The following is a 26,615-nucleotide window of genomic DNA, read 5'->3' on the forward strand; positions in this document are numbered from 1 at the left end:
TTTTTATGACCCTGCTGCTAGGACGCACATCAGCTTGTCACTGAGCAGATCTGCTAGGGCAAGACCTCATCACTCTATTAAAGAGCTCTGTGACCTATTGATTTGAAGTATTTAAAGCAGAGGTGAAGTTCAAAGCAATTTCTTTTCTACACTATTACTCAGTCTCTCTGTGTCTTGGCTCTAAAACATCTGCTGTCAGTTCCTTTCTGTTGTCAGATTCTGGAATCTGTCACTGGAGAACAGAGTAGTTTTATTTAAAATAAATTGGATTTCTTTTCAGTTTTCAGCATTTCTCATTGTGATCAATGGTTTGTTCCTTCATCTGCAAGGAGACTTAACTGCAAGTGTATCCTTTTATGTCTCTTTAGAGCGAGACTGAAGCAGCATTAGCCTCTGAGGTTTTATAATAGAATCAAGTCTTAGAAGTAGGTAGCAGCCACTGGCTCTTCTAATTGGCCAATCAGCAAAAATAACAATCTTTGATTTAAAAATAAAATACAACAAGAAGGAAAGTGAGAAAAAAATCACCAACTGTGACTCCAAGCCCCAAATGCTAACAGCATCTTTTTTATTTTTATTTGCTCCAAGAGATGAAAACAAGTTAACAACTCAGTTATTTTTAAGTGTCAGCAGGTAAGGCAAAACTAGGAGCTGATTTTGAAAGGTGTCTTATAAAACAGTGCAGGCTGTCATACTTGTTCAGTGGAATGACAAGACTCAGAGTACATTTGCAGTAGTTAATAATACATTAGGCATTGTGCATGCATTACCTTAGTGATAGCAGGCAACTGGTGGCCTTTAACTGGCTTGGTTGAGAGGCTGCTCTAGCTTTTTGGATGAGTCTGTCCTCAGCCACAGTGTTATTGAGAACTTTATTTGAAATATAAACTCAAGTTAAAACATTATATTAAAAAAACTCAACAAAATGATTTTTAAAAAGTAATTATTTTAAAATCATAGACAAAGAAAACAATACAAAATTCAGAATTGGTGTTCAGTTTAACATGGTTATAATAAGTCCAAAAAAGTCATTTATCCTTCTAGTACTTTGGTATAGACCAAGGTTATTCAAAGACAATTAAAACACAGAGCATTTCACTTTTTCCAAGATTTTCTTTTAAATGTATCTTCTATTATTCTGTAGGCCTCAATGTGGACAGTATTTCTCTGACAGAAAACATTCTCGCAGAGTCAGCTATCACCTCTCTTAATATTGCTCCCAATCTTCACATCCATCTTTCACAGCCCTCTTTGGCTCTGATAAGAGCTGTGATCAGGTGTCCAAGTCTGTAGGGTGTCTTCGCTCCCCTCCAATGCAACCTATTTAAAATGAAAAGCTTACTCAGTATCCCTCTATAGTCTTTTCAGATTCAGCACTCTCTTATTGATGGTGCTTAATGTCTTCCCCAATCATGGAACTCTTTCCCCCATATTCTGTCTGTTGTCTAGTCCTATAGAGCTACCACTGAAATGCCTCTGAGCTGCACACCTCCTCCAGAGCCTGAAGATCTGGGTCTTCTTCACCCAAATGTTCAGTACCTTTCATCAATAGTTTCTTCCAAATTGGGTCATCTGGCTTTAGCTATTTTCATTCCAGATTAACCTTCTGAAACCAAGATTTGACAAAGCCACTGCACTTTAAAAACTTCCAATTGTTCCACAAAACCTAGGAATCAAACTCCAATCTCTTCAGCTCAACATTCAGAGGACTCCTGATTCCAGCTCCTTATTCTGCTCTCGTTTGCCCACGTTATGCTCCAGTCTAATGAAGCTATTGCTTGTCCTGGTCTTCATATCTTCCCCCTCTACACACTCTCTCTAAGGGAGCCCATCCATTCTGAAAGCTTCAGAGATCATCTATATGCTAAGAACTTCTAACTCGAGCACCATCTTCTCTCATGAGCTCCACACCTATAGATCCAACCACCTATTGGAAGCTGCTCTCAGAGGTGTCTTGGGCAATTAGAACTTAGCAATGCTCAAAGTTACCTCATTATCAACAATCTCAGACAGTTGCCTCTCAGTAAATAGCAACATCATTCACAAAGTTGTTTGTACCAGAGGTCTCCCTCTCCCATACCACTAACATCAAGTCAAGTTTGACTCCTCATTTCTTCTACTGTCTTCATACTTCTCATTTCCAATGGCTCCACTCAGATCAGGCACCCTCTTCTGCTCAACTTTGAAACACCTCACACAGAACTCGGTTCAAGAGTCTTTGTCTTGCTTCCCCAGAGAGAAGTAATAATTCTCTGCCTTGAGATCCCATGGTGCATTGCACATATTTAGGTTATTTTACAATTCATGGTTTTGTATTTATTTGTAGGAATCACCTCATATAGAGGCACTGAAAAAAAATCCTTCTTAAATGAATAAATGAGTGAATGAACAATCAATCTTAGCAGGAGGAAACAGAACTAAGTTTTCCCTTTTCTAGTCAGGATAATGAATGAGTGCCTTAGTTAACTAATACAAGCTTAAAAAAGAAGATCAATAATATTTACTAAAAGATTTAACCCATTTTCAGTTTTAATACAATTTACTATGAATACTGATATATTTAAGACTTTAGGAAAACAGCTTACTTTTATTTTAACTTTCCTTCTTTGCAAACATTCTTATGTTGTACCTATGGGTTATAGTGACATAAATATGAAAATTGCATCATTTATTCAATGGTATTTTTTAAAAACCTAGTTGTATCTCAGCTGATGCAATATGTTGAGTTTTGTCAATCGGAATACAGTGGCAGGCTTTCTTTTTAACTCTGAATGTGTATTCTTTCCAGCTTTTTTATTTTTTATGTTTTTTTTCAGGACAGAAATTATGCTACCATTGTCCTGAGGTCAACAGTAAGTATATCAGTTCAGGTCTTCCTAAAACTTTTCAATAACAATAGCACAAAAGATTTGAAGGAGATAACAGTTTCTGTTCAGATCCTCTGAGGAAGTAAGTAAATGATATTCGACACCATTTCTTATACCTTTAATTTGGATGAGGGAAAACGGAAAAGAAACTTATAGATGTCAATAGAAGCAGAACATCATCTTGAGTGTGCAATGCTGAATATGTTGAAATTTATGGCATGTGTTCACAGAGTGATTTTCAGAAATGAACTAGAATTTGATGGACCAACTGTGCTCCATTCAAAGAAAAATGAGATGATAAAACATTTCTCCCTACAAAGAACTGATGATTTCATATTCAATCACCTTTTCTATAAAAATCTAAATGTTAAGTATGCCCGACTTCTAACCCATTCTGGTTGCTAATCTAATATCTAAAAATTTCTAAACTAGAGAGAAATAATCTTGTTTATTTTTTCAAAAAAAAAATGATTTGGATCTCAAAGTAGACACAGAAAAAACTTCAAGTAAAAATATGGATATGTCTTACAGACTTTATATTCATATGTATGTACATATGATAAGACATTGATGCACAATTAAAGACTAGAGCCTTTCTTTTCTCAAAAAGATAAAGGACACTTAATCAATTAAGTATTGAAGAAACATATTTCTTCAATAGTAAATTTCCCATATATTAGATCCTAAATTCTGTCATTATGTATGATGATTTTTCACTAAAGTCCTATGTTTTTCTATAGAAAATTATATCCAGGATACTCATTTTATGCAAATTCATATGACTTATATAAATATTGAGTGCCTTTGTTATCACCAAAAAAGACAATAGTTAAGATATTTAACAAAATCATAAATAAAAATATTTTTCCATTTCTGAGAATAAGTGATTTAAATATTTATAGATTTAGCCTAATTTTTTGTTATTATTAGTGAATCATCAAGAAAAAATATTTGTTCATTACCTTTTCACTAGTAAAATTCAAACATCTCAGAATAAATCTTAGGTTTTTTTTTTTTTCTTTTGAAAAAAAGAATCAATATGCAAGAACAACTTAGAAATTATAAAGCATCCTTCCATTTATATTTTAGTTCAAGATACTAATGCTTTACTACTTACCTTGATTATAAACTATTTATAGCACAATAAAAATAACTCAGTATTTAGAAATTGATATTTTTTTAAGAGAAATACTTTTTATTTTTATATTTTAATTTTTTTAATGTTTATTTTTCAATTACAGTTGACATTTAATATTATATTAGTTTCAGGTTTACAGCATAGTGGTTAGACATTTATATAATTTAAATGTGATTTAAATTTAAGTCTAATACCCATCTGGCAACATATGTTGTTATTACAATATTATCAATTGTATTCCCTGTACTTTACACCCCTGTGACTATTTTGTAACTATCAATTTGTACTTCTTAATCCTTTACCTTTTTCACCAAGCCCAACAATCCTCCTCTAATTGGGTAACCATCAGTTTGTTCTCTATAATCATGATCTATTTCCATACTTTTTAAACATCTCTATCTTTGTGTATTGATGTAATTATATTTTAGATTATGTGGAAAACACTGAAGAAAACTATTTAAAAAATCCAGTCCATACACTCAGGGAGTTTAAAATGTAGTGGATAGACAACAAGATAATTCATAAATTTAATTCATAAACTTGATCATTCTCCTATTATTGATATAAGCAAACAAGAAACATACAAATGCACACATATTTTGAAAACATAAAGTTTACATAAACTAATTGGTTACATTTTACTATGAGTTGCTTTTGGATGTACTTATTAGACATGCCTATAATGGCTTAGCCAGATACATTTTATTTTCACATAAGAAGGCTGGTGACACAACTCTTTAATATTATCAATGAAACAGGATTCTTTTATGTTTCTGCTATGTCACCTTTACTATGTGATTTTATCTTTGAGTTTATCTCATGGTTATAAAGATATCTCTCCACCTCCAAGTTCACATATGTGTTTCAGACAAGAAGAAAAAGAAAGAACCAACGAAGAAAGGACAGAGACTATATAAAGAGAACAAAGCTTTCACAAAAAATTTCCATTAAAATTTTGCTTACATTTCACTGACCAGAATCATATCACATGGTCATTCTTAAATGCAAAGATGTCCTGGAGATATAGCTTCTAAGCTAATAATATTGCTACCTTAAGCAAATTCATGGTTCTATTTATAAGAAAAAAAGGAATATGGATATTGGTCAGACAACTGGAAGTATCTGCTATTAAAATCCACTATGTGAATAGTTTAACTTCACAATTTTTACATTCTTTCATATGCTTAGAATACTTTAAAATCTCAGGGTATAAAGTGCTGCTCTGGGACCCTGTTCTGGGCTTGGACTTGAGTCTGTTTCTGGCCTTCCAGTGCCATGCCTTTTTCTAAGTGAGGGGAATTTACTGTACCAAAGGAAGATATCGATGCAAAAGCCATATTCCCACCCCTGTTACTCAGGCCAAAGAATAACTTGCCCAAATGACTGAGAGGCACCTTCCATGACCTGGGTAGAACTTGTCCTTAGGTCTGTCCTTCCGAAGCGTGAATTCACTGCTGGTATAAATGTCTCTATGCCCAAGGGGTGGCTAAGGGACAGGTGTTCACAAAGAATGTGGAAAGAGCTTGAACTTGTAGACAGAGTGTTAACAAGTGTGTATACAAAGATCCTCATAGAGTAGAGCAGAGCCAAGGGTGAGGAAAAAAAGGGCAAGCTGTGGAATCAGAATGCATTGACCAACTAAGAATTCTAAATTCAAAACTGGTTTTCTAATCATTATGGAAATATATTTGTCAAGGCAGCAGGGTAGAGTATATTTTATTGAACTGTTTAGTAACTGATTTATAACTTATATTTAGACCTGTGAAATGCATTTGTACACTTAGCCTCAGCCACACAAATGTTAGGATTGGGACAGGGCCAAAAATCCATAGGCTCTGAGAGCACAAGTGTTTATCTCTAAACTGGCATTAATTTAATGTGCTTTCATATTTAAGAAGTTAAAAATTGATAGAACTGACCATAGTGTAGACATATTTCTAAATATTTAGTTAAATAATACAACCAATAGTCCCACATAACTTTAATTTCATTAAATCCTGATAAATGTGCTTATTGACTGAATATTATCCTTTCTCAATTCCTAGTATCTTATGGCGAAGAAACATGGCTCCTTTAAGTTAAAAATTCAACCTATCACGTGAAATAGTTCATTATGATTTATTTAATTAAATTGCAACAAATACCAAAAAAAGATAATGATGATGATGATGATGATGATGATGATGATGACGATGATGACAGAAGATTCCATCTTGAACACTTATCATTCATTCAGTCAACAAATATTTCATGGACCCTCCCTACGTGCCAGACACTGTTTTAAGTTCTTAGGATATAGATGTGAAAAAGACACATAAGGTGTGTGCAAGAACGGTTGATGCCTTATATACATAAGGACATCTCCCAGTTAACATTTGTAATTCAGAAATTTCTAGAATTCAGACCTTGTCCATGATATAATTAAGCAGGAGCCTATTTCCTGTAATTTTAAATAGAAAAAAATATATAATGCATTTTATTTGGGGTTAAACCCTAAACCAGTTACTCTTGTTTACTAAAAAATAGTAAAGCACTTATAAAGTAGTAAAAACTTTATCATTTTAGAATGCAAAATACTGAAAACATTACCTCATTATCAAACAATAAATATGGTTGTTAATAAATAGTTTGTAAGTAATAACACAGCACTTCTTAGACATATCAATAATGTAGAAAACACACAGCTCACATTCCCTTGGTCGACATAGTGCACATTGCAAAATTAGGCAAATTATTCTGCTTCCTGTTAGTGCCAAACCACTTTCTCACCACAAACAAGAAGACTGAACCAAATATATGAAACAACAGTTTTCAGACATTAGATAATGCAGGACTGTGATTCTAAGGGAAAAGAAACAAATGAGGTGAGACTACAGTAGAGCAGTTTTTGCCTGGAGGCACTTTCTGAACCACAGTGTAGAAAGAAGGAGCCCAAACATAAGACAGACATCTCAACAAGATGAGAGAGCAGAGATCTGAGTTTCAGAAGGCTACGATAGCTACAATTTGTGGGACAGAAGAATGAAGAGGAGGAAACACCACAAAGAAAGAGTTCCAGAAATCTGTATAAGGATCCTTTGGAATCTTTGGCTAAATATCAATCGGCAAAATCACAAGAAAACTTTAAGAGGACAGGCAATGAACAAGCAACTACTGGGGAAACAGCAGCTACTTATTGAAAACTATAAGCTGAGTAGTTTCCACAGCTGACACAAGAAGGGAGAAGTCCATGTTCTGGACAGCCAGAGTGGAAAGATCACATTGACCACCAAGAGCATTCAGTAGTGTTCCTATATACTCTCAATGAGCAATCAAAAGTCAAATTTAAAAAGTACCATTTAAAAACATTAAATATATGAAATATTTAGGGAGAAATTTGACAAAGATTTGCAAGACCTATCCCTTGAAAACTAAAAAAAAAAATGTAAAGAAGTCCTAAATAAATGGAAAAATATATTATGATCTTGAATTGGGAAACTCAATATTGTTAAAATTTCAACTCTTTCTACAATAATATATTGGTTCAATGTAATCCTTATCAAAATCTCTGTAGGCTTATTTATAGAAACTGATAAATTTATTTCAAATCTTACATAGGAACAAGAATTTAAAATATTCAAATACATTGTAAAAGTAGAGAAAAGTTGGAGAACATATACTACGAGACATTAGAATATGTTATAAAGCTCTGTGAATGATGACAGTCTAGAATTGGAGTAAAGATACAACTATAAATAAAAGGAATGAATTAGTAAGTTAGTAAATAGACTCATACATATAGTCATTTGATTTTTGATAAAGGGGTCAAGACAATTTAATGAATAAAGGAGAATATTTTCAAAAAATGATGCTGTAACAATTATAGCTATAAGCAAAAATATTTTCAATTTTAGCTCACACCATATACAAAAGATTTACTCAAACTGGATCAAAGACTTAATGTAAGAATCAAAGCTATTAAACTTTTTGAAGGAAACAGAATCATCTCTGCTTAAGCAATGTTTCTGAAATAGGACACAGATAGCTCAAACTATAAAGTAAAATATGTATTGGTTATTTGAACTTCTTCCAAATTAAATATTTTATTCTTCAAAAGACCGTTTTTTAAAAAAGATAGACAAGTCACAGAGGGAGGAAAAAAACCCAGAGAACTAATAGTGAATTTAACAGTTACAAGATGGAAAGTCAATATACAAGAATCAGTTATATTTCTACATATTAGCAAAACAATTAGAAAATAAAAATTTAAAATAAAATCACTTCAATAGCATCTAAAAGTACAGAATATTTAAAAATACATTTAGCTAAATATGTGTAGGACAAAAAACTGAAAATTACAAAACTTTGCTTAATGAAACTTTTAAAAGACAAGTTAATGGAGAGAGAAAACATGTATATGGATTGGAATACTCAATATTATAAAGAACTGTATTCTTCTCAAACTAGTTTATGGATTGAATTTATTCCCAACTGAAATCCCAACAGGCTTTCCTATAGAAATTAACAATATGATTCTAATATTTACATAGAAATACAAAGTACTCAGAATAGTCAAATGATTTTTAAAAGATAAAGTTGGGAGAATTTACACTGCCTTACATTAATATTTAATATAAGCTATAGTAACTAAGACAGAGATTTGGGCAAAAGTTTAGACATAAATATCAATCAAAAGGATCAGAGTCTAGAATAAATTTTCAAAGTAACTCAATGAGAAATTTTCAATAAATAATGCTGGGAAACTCTGTCTATCTGTCTGTCTATCTATCTATCTATCATCATCTATCTATCTACCTATCTATATGAAGAATCTCATCCATTATATAACACCATATGCAAAATTATCTTGAAATGGATCAGAGGTATGCATGTTAAATCTAAGTCTACAATATTTCTAGAAAAAAATCTTGGTGTAGACAAAAATTTTTTTATATGAGGCCCCAAAAATACTAACTATAAAAGAAAAAAATGATAAATTTGACTTTATTAAAGTTAGCAAATTTTGCTCTTTGAGAGACACCATCAAGAAAAACAAAAAACAAGCCATAATCTGGGAGATAATATTATTAACACATGTCTACCATAAAAAATTCCATGCAGAAAAAAAAACTTCTATAACTCAATACTTATAGGCTTCATAAATAAATATATATCACCAATAATCACATGAAAAGTGACTCAAGATAATCAGTCATCAAGAAAATAAAAATAAAACCACTATTATATACTGAAAATATTCATTATAATAGTTAAAAGTAAAAAGACTAACAAAGCCAAGTGCTGGCAAGAATATGGAACAACGCTCCTACATCGACAATGGGGGCTTGACATGATAAAACTACATTGAAAAATAGTTTGGCAATTTCTTTTAAAGTTATTCTATATTCCAGCAACTCTACTCCAAGGTATTTACCTAAAAAAAAATGAAAACATATGTCAAAAAATAATTCTATATAAATGTTCACAACAGTTTTATTTATATTATCAGCTGAAAAGTGTTATATTGAAAGATATATTTATATTTATCCATCTACATACAAATACATATTCTAATCTTTGGGTATTAAAAACCAAGAGACATTCTACTGGGAGTGTATTCACTGGGGAGATATTTCAAAAGGTACACTTGTATTTTATATTATTCTTACAAGATTGTCTCCCAAATATGTTCCTGAGAATACTAGACCCACAACAACAACAACAAATATTTAAGTACTCTTTAGTCAAATCACCTTGGGAATACAAAAACTTAAAAAAAAAAAAATTCAGCTTTTATTTGAAGGTGTTCAGATTTATATCACTAACGACTATTTTAATGTATAAGTTCATATGGCAGTAAAGCAGAATTCGCCATATATGAAAACACTTTTAACTTCAAAAAATCTAATATTTGTTCAAGAGTGACATAAGTCGTAATAAAACAAACACTTTTATATGTTGAGTTATGTGTCAGGAAGCATTCAAAGTGCCCTACAGATATTAAGTCACTTAATACTCACCTAACAAGAAGCCTGGAGATAGATGACTCCAGGATTGGTTAGGGACTCAACAAAATCAGAGCTCTGTGTCAGTGTCTCTGTAATTTTCTTACCTTTTCCTCACAGTTGCAACAAGAATGCCACGGCTCAAAGAATTACATCCTCACACATCTTCTTTAAGCCGGGAAAAAAAGGTAAGAGAAAGTTCTGTAGTGTTCTCCTCATCTATCTATCTCTTTCATCAAGAATTGAAATTCTTCCAGAAACATATTAGCATTTGTACTAGCATTTCAGAGCTGGGGCTCCTGTGTGCTCTTAGACCAGAAGCTATATCCACTTTCCCTGAGATCAAAGGATTTTTTTCCAAATAAATAATTTATTTTTCTTATATATGCAATCTACTTATATTACAAACGATTTGTAATATGGAGGAAAACATAATCTCAAATAATAAAACTTGGGTGTGTGATAAATTTTTATCAGATAAGGAACAGTCTTTGCCAGAATGTCACTCTTTTAGATGTGCATGTTACACATGTCAAAGGCTCCAAGATGTACTGCAGTGTAGAAACAGGCTTCATGTCGCTTAATCCAATGTTTCTAAAATATTTTAACAAACAACTTTTTTTCACAGAACAGTTATGTGCTGACCCAGTTGTCCAATAGAACTTTTTGTGATGCTGGAAATGTTTTCTGTATCTCCACTATTCAATATGGTAGGCACTAGACACAAAGTGAACCCTTGAAATGCGGCTAGTGTAATGGAAAAAATGAATTTAATATTGTATTTAATTTTAAGTAATTTAAATTTAAATAGTTGTGTGTGGCTAGTGGCTGCTATATTGGATGGCACAGCCCTAGAACAATGTCTATTGCAAAGACTAAACATTTAGGGAGACCACTGTGTCACAATTATGTTGTTTTCAGCAGATGATGAAAACCAAGCTCAAAGCAGTGGGGTGACTTGTTCAGAATAAGCACCAAGTGAGATAGAGCCAGGATTTAAACCAAAATAAACCCAAATAACTAATTCTAAACTCCATATCCCTTCCATTGTACTATTTTTCCTCTAAAGTGCTACAGAAATGAGTATTTGATGATAATCTGTATTTTTAAATTTTGTTATGTTATTGATATTTTAATAAATTTGAATTTTGTTGCATCTGTTTTGCTTCTTATATTTTCAAGTTCTTTATAAATAATTATTTTGGATATAATTTGTATGCAAGCAATAAGTAGGCATTTCTATTTTATTGATGTAGAAATTGAAACATAAAGAAAAAATATACAGTGAATTCTCTATCTGCTTGATACTGAACACATTTTAAAGCTATATAAGCAAGAATAGAAGTAGAAATAAATTTGATCATTTACCTAAGAGGAAAGGCTTACACACACAAATAATACTTTTTATCTTAACATTGTTAATTCACTATATTGTACTAAGTATCAAAGCCACCTTACAGAAGTCTAGGTTTAGTTTGTAGTATGGCTTAGTAGTATGTACTTTAAACATCATATAAGAACTGATGGAAATACTCGTAATTTAAGCTTTAAGAATTATACTTCTCAGGTTACATTGATGTGTACTGAGCATGACCTTTATTGACAGGTTATTAGATTTACTGACAGTCCAACAGCTCCAGTTTATCCAGACAAGACTCCATTACATGTAACAAATGGTGATGATTATATGTTTAAAGGTAATAAATAAAATTATTATACTAAAAAGGAAGAAACAAATAAGTCATGTTTGGTGTACCTTCAATTTTTTAAGATTGCTATCTAGAATATTATTGGCAAAAACATTTTATTTCATTTTTAAATATAAATTTTGTTATTTTTGGTTTACATATAAGGTAAATGTTTTATAGGTTATGGTGATTATTTATAATTTTCAATAAAAATAATAAAAATATTTATAATATTTTATTTAAAGTATTTAAATGCTACCTATACTCTAATTAATTATATGACAGTTATAGCTATAGAAAAAATGAATAGAAAAATAGCAAATTGCTACAAATGATTATGTCCAAGGGATAAGATCATGTATATTTTGTCAATTCTCCAAATTGTTTTAATGTAATCACATTACTTTCATAATGGAAAAATAAATTATTATTAATCATATCAATACTACATTGAATCTTCAAAAATATAACTTAAAAAAGATATACTTTTTACCTAAATATATAAATTGATTGATCAAATTTTCATTTGAAGTATTTATAAAACAGTTACATTAAAAAGGGTTTTATATTTTAGAAAGAATTTGCATGGCAAAGTGAAGTGAAAACCGTGAGCTAATTCCAAGGTAAATTCAATTAATGTAGTTACCTATTCTATATTATATAGGCTTATAACTCCAAGAAACCAAGGCCACTCTGCCTAGGACCACCACTGTGAAAATAGATGTATAGTAAGTAAACCCTGTTAATACCAATAAACAAAATTGATTCCTGTTTTTATTCCTGTTTTTCATGCTTTCAAAATTTTATTCCTGTTTTTCATGCTTTCTTTTTACATGTGGGAGTATGAAACATCAGATTCTTCAACGTTGTTTATTCTCAAGAAAAACGGACTGAGAAAACCATTCCTTCATCTACTGATTCTTTTACATGTAACCCAGCAACAACTGAATATCCTTGAAATCATCTGCATATATTATTGTGGCTGGAATTATAGGTCAAGGGAAATTGGAGAAAAAAGATACGTTTTCTCCTCTTTGAGTTTTAAACTATTGAGATAAGAAAATGTATAAGCCAATACTTATTTGCTTGCAGAGCAGTTACTTTATGTAACTTGAGATCAATTCCATGTTTAGTAAGGGCAGCAGTGGTGTTATTGTGAGCAGAATGGCAAGACTGGAGACATTAGTGAAGTAGTTTAGTCTCAATGGTAGCTTGAATGTCTCAATAGAAACAGGACCCTTCACTATGGCTCCCAAGTGCCCTAACTGGACTAACTACAGCTTGGCCTTCAATAAACAATGGTAGCTAGAACAGCACCTGAGATAGTGAGAGATAAAGTTCCATGTTTGTAGAATAATAGAATTTATGTACTGAAACTGTGGTTAGATAATCCCCTTCAAAGTGTGTAACAGGCAGATGGATATGACCTATGAAAGAATAAGTGGTCCCATGTGGATTGCTTTGTAACTGAGAAAAAGCTGTTGGCTCATGGGACTAGGATGGTATGAATGTTAAGTTAATGGAAAGACATAGTCTTCCTTTATAATTTCCCCAAGATTTTCTGTACAATTAAGTTTTCCAGTGTCCATAAGAGAAGACTATTACCTCCAAAGTATGTTATTCAGGGAGCCACTGTGTACATCTACCTTTGGAGAAATTAATGATGTACTGTATATTCAGTCACGCTGCTTCTAAACTTAGTGATTTCTGGAGACTTCAAGCAGTCTCTTTCTAGGATGCAATATCCTCTCAACAGCTTGAGCTCTCAAGAGGCATGAAGATTTCTTAATGAAAGAGAATTTGCCAGCAAATTGATTGTGCTCCAATTTCTTGGAGGCACTTGTTCATTCTCCTTAACATAAATGCTTCTCTTCTGAATGTAAGGAAGAAGTCACCTAGTAGCCAGGCCATGAATTTTGACAATTAGCTTCCACACTTTCCTGAAAAGATGACAATTAGTGTACCAGGCCATCGATAGGAAAGAAACTTGCTCTGAATACTACAGATCACTGTTTTGAAACCCACGCTATCTTGGTGTGTTGACATATTTTAAACACCACTAGCTCTACTGCCTTATGTACTAAAATTTCACAGAGAAAAGTTTTTATCAGTCACCTCCAAACACTGTGTAGGTAGAGATTTTGATCTCTCTCCTGTTTCAGCTTGCTCAGCACCCTGTCCTGAGAAGTCTGCGTTTATTAGACATCCATTATAACTGACATATTGTTGCAGTGAGAGTGAATAGATGCATTAGACAGATGATCTTAATTGGCTTTCTTCCAAAAGAATTTTTTTAAGAAGAGACAGCTGAAATTCATTCACATTTACAATTAGTAAAACTTTCTTTCATTATTGAAATGCTTGCTGAAACAGCAGCCACATCAGGGTGACAAATCTCGTTATCATGCTTTCAGCAATTGTCTCCCCAAAAGACGCCTATTGAGAGCATTGTCTGGGTTTATGTATGAGACTGACAATCAAGCTGTAAGCAGAGGGTGTGAGAGGGCTATGCAGCCTGCTCTAAAGTGCTTTTGTGTGTATGTTTGTGGTTGTTCAGTAGAGAGATCTAAGATTCTGGAAAAATCTGAGGATGCACTATGAGTGCTAACAAGATCAGTCATCGGGCATTAGTGAGATTCTCATGCTTCATACCTTTAGTTTCCATTTTTTTGCATTTTTCTCTGTGAGTAATGGCAGAAGCTATTTGTTTGCCAGGCTGGGCAAAATGAGAGTGAGGAAGAGATCATTTTTTTCAAGTAAGCAGTTAACAGCTGAACTCACATGGTTGACAATAGAATCATGATGAAGGGCAAACAGAAAAGAGTGTAAAGATTATCCCTTAAGAGTCTCATGGAATGAACTGCTTCCTGAAAGGACTGAGAAGGAGCTGCCTGCTTTGGAACTAGCATCCCTTCTTGGCCAAGTGAAGGGGACTCAACAGGCCATGGTCATCTGGCGCTGGTAGACCAATGAGTTTATCAAACTTAAAAGTATCTCTCTCTGTAGTAATGAAGAAGAGCTAGATCTAGGTAAGACCTTCAAATGTGGAGTGGAAAGAGAGAAGGAAAAGAAAAGTGGAGAGGAGAGAAACGTCAATGAAGCGAAGCTGACAATTACTTTTGCTGTTCTCCTGAAACTTAAGTCTCATTTTCTTTCACCAAATGAACTGCCTAAGTGATGCTGTTTAAATATCTTTGTTTATTTATTGAATTGCCCAACATGTACCATATTGTTTTCTCCTGTATTCATCTCGAGTGCTTGATGATTTACTTCTCTTTTGCCAATGCTCACCTAGAAATATGTCGACTAATACAATCTGTGCTCTTTCTGTTCTCCAGAGTATTCTCTCTAGTCCTAAAGCCATAATTCCAACCCAGTGAAGCCTGCTGTCCTAACAGTTAGCCTTGCTCTGATTGAAAAAGGGCTATGTGCTCAGTGCCATGGTTTTGCTGGGATGTGTCAGGGCAGACATACAATATGAGGTCAAGAGGTGAGACAATAAATAATGTTGCCTAAAAGAGATTGTGAAATCAGCAAATCTCCTGCCCACAGCATCCTAAGGTGACTTGAATGAAGTCTGAACCTGGCATGGCTTTGTCACTGATACCTTTTCAAAGTTTTCATGCTTCTCCTTAACACATACTGAACTTGCTGAAATCAAGAAATTAAGAATCTTCCTAGATTGTAAGCACTATGAAGGCCCAAACCACTTTCTGCCATGATCACATCTGTAGTTCCAAGCCAATATGATCCTGCACATAATAGGTGTTCGATAATTTTTTTATCAAATGAATGAATTACTTAGTTTAACTCAGCTTTGACACTATTATGTGAAAATAACTTTTAGCTGATACTATGTACTAGATACTAACATCACAGGCAAAATGTCATGTAAAATAGTACCTTTGCTTTCAAGAAGGCTAGAGTTGGGGATAAGAAATGGATATATTTCAAAGAGTTTTGTAAGAGCTCTGATAAAAACATGTAAACACATTCAAAATAAAGAGAAAATAATCATTTGTATATGAGAGAAAGGATCAGGAAAATAATTTTATATAAAGTGACTTTTGAACTGAATTTTGAAAGATAAGTTAAGGATGAACCAAACTCCTAGGCCCTTGGTTTGCCAGCACAAAACCTGAGTCTACTTCAGCCTGGCCTCCGCAGTGACCCCTCCACAGCATGCACGCATATGCTGTGATTCCATTTGAACAGTCATGGAATACTCTCTTGGAATCTGGATGCCAGCTCATTTCAATAGACCTCTTATTACCATTAGTTAAAATAGTAGCCCCAGAGATCTTCTATTCTCTCATCTCACACTCTTCTGGACTTCCCTCACCTCCATCCAAATGAGCAAAGAAGCTAAAGGAAGGTTTACAAAGGTTTTAGCATTCAGCCATCTTAGGAAACTAATTTCCTGTTCCGCAAATGCAGTTTCCAGACAAGACTTCAAGACCCCGCTTCCCACCAGTTTTCTGCCTGTAAACCTCTCTTGTATAGAAATTCGAGAACTTCCAGTGCTCTGACAAATTTTAATTGCACCTTCTCAAACTTCCATTTCATGGAGAACAAGTTATACACTTAAACTTTTTCTCCATGTTGTCCTCTACCAAAGCCATCATACTATTTCTTTTATACCCTCCCTAATAGAGTCATCTTATTATCCTAACACTCATAACCCCACAAGACTCATGAGAAGATTCTAGCATTGTTCTTGCTTTTCATGACTGTTTACAAGTTGTAATATGTTCCACTCTCTCTGTAAGGTACATGGGATCTGGTCACATACCACTGACTACTTCTCTTGTCATTATCTCTACCAACTTTCTTATTATGCCCCCTCATTAATTATAAATATTAGCATATGACTCACAGCTTTCCTCTATATCCCAAGTTTGGCTGCCATCCTGAGTGGCTCCAGTGGCCATGTGAAAGACACATCACCAGCCAAATTTCATGGTTTCATATTATCCACAATTCCAGAGGTCATCAATACTACTCCACTTACTGGATTTGTCATCATTTTGAATCATTCTAGCACACAATATCAAACTTCAGCACTTAATTCTTTGATAGTCATTTTTTATACTTTCCAACTTGTCAGCTTTCCCATGTACCTATTCCCACCACTCCTTCATTTTACTTCATAGAGACCTGAAACCTCTGGATCACTTTATTGTCTCTCAATCATAAAGAACCTTCCAGACTCATTTCTTTTCCTGATTATCATTGACCTGTGGTGATTACATAAATATTCTGTCAGTAGTCAATCATCTTCCTCACCCTCCTTATGCACTGTAAGATATTAACAGCATCCTGGGACATTCCCATAATTTATCTTCTCTGATCTTATATTCAGACTATTAAGTATTGCTTAACAAAATCTCAGTATTCATATGGAATAGTAACACAGTGAAATAGTGGTCTTCAACATCATCTAGGCCATTATTAACTGACATTCCTTTAAATGAACTGACTTTGAGTAAAGTAAATTATCCTCCTTAATGTGGGTCGGCTTCATCCAACCTGTTGAAAATCTTAAGAGGAAAGACCGAAGTCTCCCAAAGAAGAAGGAATTCTGCATCCAGACTGTCTTCACACTTAAGACTGAAATATTAACTTTTCCATGGATTTTCAAACTGCAGGCCTATCCTACAGATTTCAGACTTGCTGACCTCCACAATGGCATAAACCTTATCTATCTATCTATCTATCTATCTATCTATCTATCTATCTATCACCTATCTATCTATCATCTATCTATTTATCTATATCTATCTATCTATCTATATCTATCTATCTATCTATCTATCTATCTATCTATCTATCTATCTATGTAATCTATGATCTAGTTGGCTAGCTGGCTATGTATCTATGTATCATCTATCATCTATTATCTATATGAAATCTTCCATTGGTTCTGTTCTCTGGAGCATACTGATTAATGCATCTCTCAGCAACTATTAAAAATATCTATTACTCTCCTTAACAATTTTCTCAGTCTCCACCTCTCTCACTTTCAGGAGAACTTGCTTGGTGCACCCAGAAGGTTTAAGCAATCTGGCCTGACCCCACAACCTCACACCCAGGTATTACCACTGCCTAGGTAACCTCTTTCTTTGATATTTAAAGAAAAATATTGGAACCCTAATTATATATCTGTAATGAATACCAAAGTGTTTATCAAGCTGTGAATGGCATATGTATCCCTTGAATCTGTCTACACTGAAACTTCCTACTGCAAAAAACACTCTTGAAGTTACCATTCTTTTTTGCTAAGTAACAAACATGTACTCATGGTTCGAGTGAGTAAGTTGATTTAGGACACTGATAAATAGGAACTATTCAAAAAAATTGAATATATGTCATTATTATCCTAAAACTCTTACCATTACTTATGATCTGGAATTTTATACTTGCAATCAGCCGCCTAAAGACCCAGCTTGATGCCATTTTCTCAGAGCTTTCTCTCTAATACTCCCTTAGAATCTGACTACCACTCCTCTTTGATATGTTTTTGCAACTTTCCTCACTTGTCTCCAGGAATGTCCTTCCAGAAACTCCAAATTCCTCCTTCTCTATTATGCACAACAATTTTATTCTGTTTTGTCCTAACCATAGAATGCAGTTCTCAAAGTGTACTCTGGGGACCTCTGTGGAGTCACTATGATTGTTTTAAGGAGTCTGTAAGGGGGTGGCGGGGGCGGGAGTGGAACTATTTCATTACATAAGTTAGAAGTTATTTGCCTTTTTCATTGTCATTTTTCAATAATGTATAGTTTTGCAGAAGCTTTGTGACATGAGATATTAAAACAGACTAAATGCAAAATTAGATACGGAAATCTAGCTATTGTCTATTAAGAGAAACTATAGAGACAGTTGCAAAAATGTAAAACAGTGGCACTTTTCTCATTAATTTTCTTAAAAACAATTATTTTTCATAAAAATACATAATGTTATTAGCATTTAATTGATTTGTTATTGTTATTTTTAAACAAATTAAAATATATTTCTTAAAGTTCTGTTTTAATTTCTAATATGGTAGACACCTATAATTATAACCCACATAAACAAAGTCTTTGGGCTTTTAATATTTTTTAAGAGTATAAAGTGGTTCTGGGACCACAAAGTTTGAGAACCATCTAGGCCATGCTGTGTTAGACTTCCATCTATTACATACCAAGAGGACATCAAGGCATTTTCCTTTTGAAAATGCAATTCTTCTGAGATGAATTATAAAACTTTCCTAAACTTAATAAGTATCTAAAGCACATTTAAAAAACAAAAATAAAAACAAAAACAAAAACCTGTTTTGTTTTGGCTAAAGACTCATGCTAGTAGGGATGTGCATTCCTGCCAACTCTTCACCTTGCATGTTTTTTTATGTTCTGCTTCATCTCTACCATTCACTTTCATGATCATCCTCAAACACTTCCTCTCTTTTTTATTTCTTAAATAGTTCCCTACTTATTCCCATTCTCGTCAGCCTCTAAATGGATATAGGTTCATCCAATTTAAAAAGATGATATATAAAAAAAGATGTATAAACATTATATATACATATACACATACACATACACATACACATATATATACATATACATATACATATACATATATGTATATATCCTTTGAGTTTAGTCCCACATTATCTTTCTACTTCTCTTTCCAGTCAAGGTTTTGGTGAGAAAAGTCAAAACTTTTTATGTCTTTATTTCTTCACTCTTCAGCTCCTTGGAACCAACTTGTGACTGGATTCTTTTTCATAACAACTATCTCAGGAATTGTTACTCATGATTTCCAAAATGCAAAATCCAGCAGCCACCATGTAGTCTTCATCAAAAGTGAATTATTTGCAGCACTTCGCACTGCTAACCACTTTATCTCTGTTCTATGACTTGTCCTTCCTAAGTTTACTTCCTCATTGACTATTTTTTCTCACTCTCCTTTTTGGGTTCTTCTTTATACCTTAACTCCTGAAATGCTATTTTCTAGATTTGTGTCAATATTTTCCAGAGTTCTGCCCATAGACTAGTTAGATATGAAAATCAAATAAAAGGACTTGGAGCCCACTGAATTTCTGACTTGGTTAATGGCTGGTGCCACCACCTGAGCCAGAGATATGATTCAAGTAAAGTACATGGGGAGTAGGGGGAAAAATAGAAAGAGGAAGATGATCCTGGTTAAAAAAACAAAGTTTGAAATGTGTAGATACAATCATTTCTAAGGTATGTTTCTCTTCTAAAATACAAGTATTTGAACCCATTCTTGAATGAGATCAGATTGTGGATCAATATCAGAGAGAATATAATTACAGAAGAACATGAGATAAGCTGCTTGGCCATTTTTCAGAAATGCTAAAAAAAATTCTTAAATTAAGGAGACTAAATGACTTGAAAAGTCCCTCAATGTTTAGATTTCATGATGCTATGAATGCTATTTTAGCATTACAGAACCAGAGACTTAAAGAAACTAAACAAGCCTACTGAAAATCAGGGGAGGAATCATAATAATAATATATATTCTTCCTTGTTCTAAGGAACTAGTTGTCTAAATCATAATAAAACTCTTTGGAAAAGCAGCCTATCCATAGCCCAGAGAATTTCTTCTTGACGGACATTTTAGGAAGCAGAGAACAGTCTTCTAAATTTTTCTTCTTCTCACCTTATGATAAGTATCTTCATTTATTGGTCTCAATGCCTTCTGTTGTTTCCACCTGAATAGGATAAGCTTCAGGGTCAAACCTGACAACCAACACTTGACCAGTGACCTCTGATGGCTTACACAAGATAAATGGATGCAACAATCTCCCATGTTGCCAAGCCGTTTTCTCATAATTTGATATTGACACTATCACTCTTGTCAAGGACTGTGGGCATACAAATAGAGGTGTTAGTTGCCATATCACTCTAACTGCCCTCTGAAGGTGAGTTCTCAACCTTTGAGGGCAAGGTGTTAGTTGCCATATCACCTTCAGAGGGCAGTTGAGTGATATGGCAACTAACACTCCATTTCTTCTAAGAATAAACGCACAGTTTCCTTAACCCTTTGGCTAGATAGCAGTTAAGCCATAAACCACAGTATCCTAGAGTATTTCTGATTTTAGGATATGACAGATTTAAATACCAGGTGTAAAATAAATGGCATGTAGAGGGTGAGGGGCTAGGGTTGCTGAAGACCAGCCATAACGAGGGAAAAAGAATGAAGTACAAGAAATAGGAAGAGAAGAAGGAAGAGGAGGAAGAAAGAAAAACAACATTTATTAAATGTTTACTGTGTGCCAAGAACCAATTCAACCTTTTCATTTATAGCATCTAACCCTATGAAGTGCATATGTATCCTCTCATAATTACAGATAAGGAAACTGAAGCTTAGAGAGGCTAACTAACCTGCCCAAGTGTACACAGATACCTTGTGTCAGACTACCACAATGGATTCATGCTTGAAAATCAGCAGGGCAAGACTGAGTGTGGGTCAAAATGAGTTTACGGAAGTTTAGAAAAATACTGAACGGCATTGAATGCTTGGTGTTTGAAACTTGTGTAATTAAGTCAATTTCTAAAATACCACAGCACCAAAATATCAGGAAAATATCACCCAAATTTTCTGTTGTCTTGGTCAGATATAGCAAGTAGAGGAGTATTCATACACATCAAGATAAATTAGTTAAACATATACTGAAATTACAACTCTTCCAAAATGTCTTTTACTGATTGAGGAAAAAAACAGTCACGGGTGCTGTCATTACCAAGATGTTTTTATAGTACTTTGGAAATAACAAGGCATAAAATACTAGCAAATGCTAAAATAACACAAATTTTAAAAGATATCTCTTTTCATTGTGAATTCTATAGATCTGTAATGTTATCTCTGGTCAGACAGAATGAGTATATCTAACAATATCACAGCTGCCACATGAAGAATATAAGTAAATTAATATTGGGAGCTAGGTGTATTCTGTCTCCATTATCAATTTGACCTTGATCATGACTATGGCTACTACAAACCTAAAACTTTACAACCATGTACCACTTTACAGTTCAAAAGTACTTTCTCATATATCATCTAATTTAATTCTAATAATTACCCTATATTGTTATTGCCCCTTTACAAATGAGGCTCTGAAAAATGGACATTCATAGCATTATGAAGTCATAGAATGAGTATTAGAGTTGAGATTCTAACTTAAGTCTTCTGCTTCCACTATAATATTATGTTTGTGAGCAGACAGTTCATAACATATTAATTCTGTGATGGTGACACTATTTACATAAGTATCCTTATCTGATTTCACTAAAGGTAAACTTAATCTCATCTTAATGGTAACAGCAAAAAGTTTAAGTTGAAACTAGATTTTCTTAGCTATTTTATGACTTGGCTTGTCAGAAACTCTCTGCCATAAAGGAAATGACTAATTGCTTTTCTAATTTGCCTGGCGAATGTCTAGGTTAGGTAAGAAATGTTAGAGTGCAGAGCATTATGCATCTGTAACCTGATAAGGAGTAAAAGCTGAATCCAAGAAATTCATCTTAAATAACACTCTGGCTTGTGTTCCACATATCTGTGAATGTGGATGCAAATGAGAAGTGTGTAGATGCATGTATATTTATATCTATACACATAAGTATTTATATATACACATAATAATATGTAAATGTAGATACCACTTACTAAATACCAAAACATGCAATCTGCATGAATTTTCTTACTATGTAGAGTGTGAGAAGTGTGACAGATCTCTTAGTGAAATGTTATACATGTTATACACAGGACAAAATTAACATCACACCCTCACTGAGCTTATTAAAAAAGTGGGAGAATGAAATGTACTAAAACTTCCTACTGAAAATTGAACAGCATATTAGTTTGCTCCTTACTTAAAGTTTCTCATTGTCCTGACATCATGAAAACCATTTAAATCACTCAAATTGCTGTTTATGGAATCTTTAGACATGCTTGGGTTTAATTATCTATGCTTAAGAAAAACAAGTATACTCAGAACTCGCCTCTTCAGATGAGCCTTCCTTCTTTTTGTGCTTGACCTTTACTAGCACTAAAGCTACAAACCCATAATCAGCTCCTATTGGGCAAATCCTGTGTAGTAAACACTATGGTGTCCCATTCACATCCCTCAGAGCCTTGTAAACATTTCTCTCTGTGCTTTCTCTCTGAATTTTTCCTTTTAGCTGCCCCATCCATGACTGGAAAATTTGGAGAATTATCATTGGCTGGAGTGTTTTGTTTGCACAGAAGGTTTAGAAAGTGCGTGAAAGTTATACGTCTTTGAAGCATTTCAGTCAATGACTGACAGGTAGAGGAGTAAAAAGTTCTTGCCTGAATTAGGACAAACTCAGAAGTACAATTTATACTCTATAGCTCCCCTGTAAGATCAGGCTGAGGCTGAAAACTTGCCTAAAATCGCATTCTTAGTCAGCTTCTTACCCTTTTAGGTCCTGCTTCCTCCTGGTTCCTTCCATTATCTCCTGGGAGTACGTTTTTAACAAGTTACCTGCATGGGGCCTATTGCCAATGAATTATCTATAACATCTTGGAATATGCTGGGCTTTCCTCCCTCCTTCCTTTCTTCCTTCTTTCTTTCCCATCTTCCTTTTCTTCTTCTCCTTCTTTCTCCTCCTCCTTCCTCCTCCATCTTCTACTCATCCTCTTCCCTTCTCTCTTCCCTCTCACTCCTCCTCCCTCCTCCTCTTCCTTATATTCTCCCTCCTTCTCCTCCCCCTCCTCCTCCACCTCCTCCTTTTCTTCTACTTTGTGGTTTTTCATACTAAGTCCTTTAAAAAGTAAATTTCTGACATATAAATTGATAAATTAATGAGTTAGGATTTATGGAGCACTCACTATCGAGTATTGTTCTGAGTGTTTTTTACGTACTAACTCATTTAATCCATATAATTATCCTAGATGCAGGTACTAATATTATTATCACTTTACAGGAGAGAAAATTGAGGCTTTCCTGTAAACTGAGGCAGAGAACTTAAGTAACTTGTTTAGGGTCATACAGCTAGGATTTGAAGTCAGAAATTGTGGCTTCAGAGTCCATGCTGTTATCTGCTCATCATACTTTAGAAACAAGCTTGGCTTTCTGAGTCTCAGATGTTATTCTTTCATAAACGATAAGAATTTAGAAAAGTTTCTGAATTCTCTGTGTTCCAGTTTCTCTCCTTACATTCTCGCTATAAAATAAAGTTTTTTTGAAGTTTTTTTTCACAAACTAACAAAAGAATTTTGTAAATAAATTCTACATTTATCATTTTAATAAACTCTTACTTAGAGAAAGTTTAAAGATAGCCACAATTTTTGTCAAATGTTAAATTATTCTTTTACTAAAACAAATTTTCTGATGATTTTGCAAGCATACATTATTACTGCTTTTTAAATTATTGCCAAAATATTAAACAGAATAGAATTTCCAAATTGTTCAAAGATATTTCCTAAGATGTTGAAATAATGAGGATGTTGTCTTGATTTCTCCTTTTTTGCCTTATGTTTGTGCTTCTGGTTTTGGTAATGGAACAAAAAGTAGGATTATTTTATAATTAAATTCCTTTGTTACAAATTTGTGAAAATTTCAGTAATTATTATTACTGTTTAGCTATACTCCAGAAAGTCAATCTAAATAAAATATGCTACATTCCTTGCAGTAAATACTTAAGTGTGGTAGAAAGAAGACTCTTTGGAAGGTATTGGATCACCTAAAGATTTTCTTTTTTATAGCAACATATATGTGGTACTTAGTATGTGCCATATATTGTTCTAAACATGTTATGTTCATTAATTTAATTAATCCTTGTAAATCTTATATGGTAAGTACTATTATTATCCCTATTACGTAAATATAAAAACTGAGATATAGGAAGATTAAGAACCTTTCCTATAACGACAAGTCTAGTGAATGTTGAAAATCGAAAAATAAGTAAGGCCCTGGGATGTGACTTTAGGGTCTGTGCTCCAACCATGATGCAGACTACCTGTTAGCTAGTTATATGGAAATGGAAGGATGGTTTGACATCATTTATAAAGGTGAATTCAGTACAGCTATTTTTGCTTATGAGTATGAAGAAAATGCCACACTAAATCAATATGACTAAGGATTTTAGTTAGAAGCCTCATGAAAATGGTGTTTCATATATCTGTAGAAATGAAGACCAGGACAAATAATTTCTTCCATGTCTTATGGGCCTATGTTAATGAAATCCAAAGTCAAAGTAATTTGATACAGTTAAAATGAAATAAATATGGAGGGATTAAGGAATTGTTATTGAGGGGCATGCAATTCTAGTGGGAAAATAATCTGGTGGAAGCAAGTCATTAGACAGGTACGATGGTGTCTGAAAATTGGTATATGATCCAATACATAAGGGCACAGTCTTGGCTGGTGTGTCACTCTGGGCAGGTTTAATAACTTTTTTACCTTAGACTCTTCTTATACATATGTGATTCAGAAAAGAAGCTACCAGATCTCATACAGCTCTACAAATCTTTAAAGCCCAAAGGTTTGCTTTTGTTTTTGTTTTAAGTGCAAAGAAGCACCAGGACCTTCAGTTTTATCTATTAAATGCATATTGGCTTGTGCTTTGGACAATCATCTTTGTAGATTCTAATGCTATCTTCTCAACATATACCCAGGCAGTCTTTGTGATTTATCAATGTATAAATCATCAGACATGTTCTACTGGCACATTAAATTACAGGGTTCCCTGGAGCAATATACCAGCTGTTTTTCAGCCATTGCCCTGTCTTACTCGTGCCTGTGGGCTTACAACTACCAAATGGATAGCCATGGGAAGTGGGAGAGCAAGGTGAGAGAAAGGAAGCAATAGCAATGTAAATGCTACTGAATGTGACAAGACAGTTACATATGGCTGATGAATCTTGAAAGAATCACTGTTTGTTTCCTCTGTGTTTAAAGTTGGCTGTCTGTTGGTCATCTACCTATTAGCTTTTATTCATGCACTGAAAAGGAAAAGGAAAAACAAGATGGCCTTTCATTCTGTGTGATGTTAACCCAATTTTTCTGGGGATGGGACAGTGAATCACATTAAATATTGCAAAAAGTCTTCTCTCTTACAAAAGAGAAAGACAGCTGTATGTGCATAAATATGCACTATTTTTGTTTATACATGACAAGAATCATTAGTTTTAATTCTATGTGCCAGACATTCTTCAAGATGCAAGGGCTACAAGCAGGGAAAAAAACAATGTCTCTGTCCTCATGGAGTTCACATTTCAGTGGGAGAAACAGACAAATGGACTAATAAACATATAAATTCAGCTAGTGATAAGTGCGCTATGAAGCAAAATAGAGCATAGAGAATGATGGAAGAGGGGATGTTGTTATTTTATTTTAGGGTGGTCTGGGGAGTCCTTTCCGAGTTGGCATTAGGGCAAAAATGTGAATGATAATAGCTGTGCAAAGACCCAGGAAAAGAAGAAACTTTAATACAACAGGTATAAAGGCTCAGTGGGGAAATGAATGTGATCTGTTCCAGCAACAAGAAGTCTAACTATGACTGAAGGGGTACTAAGTATTGAGGAATAATTAGGAAACAATGGCAGAAAAACAGCCAGAGACAATTTCACATAGGACTTTGTATGTCATAGTAAGGACTTATAATTTTATTCAAAATGAAATGAAAAGCATGAGTTTTAAAAAGGATAATCACATGGTTTGACTTGCATTTTAAAAAAGTCTTGTTGCTGTGTATAAACAGACTTGAGTAAGCAAGAGTAGAGGCACGACAACCAGCTAAGAGGATATTACATTGGTCCATGGTGAGAGATGTTGGTAACTTGAGCCAGGATGGTAGTAGAGGTGGTGAGAATATATTTTTTTAATATATTTTTAAGGTAAAACCAATATCAGTCCACTTGCTACTGGATTGGATAAAGGGAGCAAGAGAAAAAAATAGTAATAATG

This window comes from Pteropus medius, unplaced genomic scaffold (genome assembly GCF_902729225.1).
Source record: "Pteropus medius unplaced genomic scaffold, Ma_sr-lr_union100, whole genome shotgun sequence".
Taxonomy (NCBI): Eukaryota; Metazoa; Chordata; class Mammalia; order Chiroptera; family Pteropodidae; genus Pteropus; species Pteropus medius.